Source organism: Pinus tabuliformis, chromosome 7 (genome assembly GCF_031772625.1).
Source record: "Pinus tabuliformis cultivar Carrire ecotype Pingquan chromosome 7, CPIR1, whole genome shotgun sequence".
Taxonomy (NCBI): Eukaryota; Viridiplantae; Streptophyta; class Pinopsida; order Pinales; family Pinaceae; genus Pinus; species Pinus tabuliformis.
The window spans coordinates 675,604,666-675,607,095 of NC_142293.1; positions in this window are offsets into that span (position 1 = coordinate 675,604,666).

Genomic DNA, 2,430 nt, shown 5'->3' on the forward strand with positions numbered 1-2,430 from the left:
CACAAGGAAGAGGCAGCAATCCAAATCAGAACCAAGGTCAAGGCAGCAACCAACAAAGAGAACAGTATCAGGCTCAAGGACAAAGGTATGATAAATCTAATGTTCAATGCTATTATTGCAAAAAGTATGGACATTATGCTAGTGATTGTAGAAAGAAACAGCATGATATGAACAGCAGACAAAATGCAAATGTTACAAGAGAAAACAGCAGTCAAGAAAATGTCCTGTTAGCTTGTAACATGGCTGAAACACATAGTGAGGACATATGGTTTTTAGACTCAGGTTGCAGCAACCATATGACAGGGAATGTAGCCCTCTTTTCAGCCTTAAATCAGAATTTGAAATCAGAGGTCACTCTAGGAACTGATAGTAAAGTGTCTGTTATGGGAAAAGGGGAGGTAAAAATATTCACAAAACAAGGAGAAAAGAAAACCATAGCAGATGTCTACTATGTCCCCGGAATGAGATGTAACCTATTGAGTGTTGGACAACTTATCCAAAAGGGTTACAATGTTTACTTTGAAAATGATGTGTGCACCATCATGGACATACCACCCAGCAAAAGATGCATTGCTGAAGTGAAGATGACAAGGAACAGGATGTTCCCTCTCCGGATCCGGGCAGACATGAAAAACAAAAGGGAAATGGCAGCAGTCACCCAAGAGGCCTTCCAAAGCGTGCCAAAGGATGAGAACTGGTTATGGCACTTGAGATTCGGGCATCTAAATTTTGGAGGTCTAAACTTATTGAGCAGAAAAGGAATGGTAAGAGGATTACCATTAATAGAGAAACCGGACAGCCTATGTGAAGGCTGCATTTTGGGAAAACAACACAGAGAAAGTTTTCCATCAGGGAAAAGCATAAGGGCAAAGGCACCCTTAGAGATTATCCACTCAGATTTGTGTGGACCAATGCAAGCTCCATCATTAGCTGGCAGCCTATATTTCTTGACATTCATTGATGATTTTACAAGAAAGACTTGGATATATTTCCTCAAGAACAAAAGTGAAGTCTTTGAGAAATTCCAAAACTTCAAAGCACTTGTGGAGAACCAAAGCGGGCTGCACATAAAAGTATTGAGAACTGATAGAGGAGGTGAGTATATCTCAAATGAATTCCTAAAGTTTTGTAGAGAAAATGGAATACATAAACAGTTCACAACTCGGTACACCCCACAGCAAAATGGAGTTGCTGAAAGGAAGAACAGAACCATCATGGAGATGGCAAGGAGCATGTTGAAGGCAAAGCATTTGCCAAATGAGTATTGGGCTGAAGCTGTACATTGTGCAGTTTATATTTTGAACAGGTGTCCTACAAAGGCAGTCATGAACAAAGTGCCAGAAGAGGCATGGAGTGGGAGAAAGCAAGGAGTCACCCACATGAGAGTTTTTGGGTGTGTGGCCTATGCACACATTCCGGATCAGCTAAGGAGGAAGTTGGACAGCAAAGGGGAGAAGTGTATCTTTATTGGATACAGTGATGAATCCAAAGCCTACAGGCTGTACATTCCATCTACCAAGAAGTTCTTTGTCAGCAGGGATGTTCAATTCATTGAAGAGGAAGCTTGGGATGGAAGCATAGAGAAAACAGTGAACATTAAAAGCTGTTTGCCTCATGATGAAGATGAAGAGGAGGTGGCTGAAATGAATCCCCAAACAGCAGCACCAACACAAGGACAGCAAGGGACACCATTGAGGATCAATGAGAGTGCTTCTCCAAGCACACCACAAGGAGGAAATTCAAGTGCATCTTCAAGCACTTGCACACCAAGTGAAAGAGGTAAGAAGTTTAGAAATCTAAGTGACATTTATGATGAAGGAATGAATTCCTTATTTGCCTTGTTTTGTCATGTTGATGATCCTATTCATTTTGAAGAAGCTATTAAAGATAGGAAATGGATAGAAGCTATGGATGAAGAGATGAATGCCATAGAGAGAAACAAAACATGGGATTTGGTTGAGCTACCGAAAGGCAAAGAAGTCATTGGTGTGAAATGGGTCTACAAGACCAAGAGCAATGCTGAAGGCAAGATTGAAAGGCATAAAGCAAGGCTGGTTGTCAAAGGATACAAGCAGCAGTATGGGAGAGATTATGAGGAGACTTTCGCCCCGGTTGCAAGAATGGAAACCGTGAGAGCAGTGCTGTCCATAGCAGCTCAAAACAAATGGAAAGTCTACCAAATGGATGTGAAATCAGCATTCCTAAATGGAGTGTTAATGGAAGAGGTCTATGTGGAACAGCCTCTCGGATATGAGAAGAAAGGAGAAGAGCACAAAGTGTGCAAATTGAAGAAAGCTCTTTATGGGCTGAAGCAAGCGCCAAGAGCATGGTACAGCAGGATAGATTCATATCTATTGGATAATGAATTCGACAAGTGTGAAGGAGAACCCACAGTCTACATCAAGGAAAAGGATGGTAAGATTTTAATAG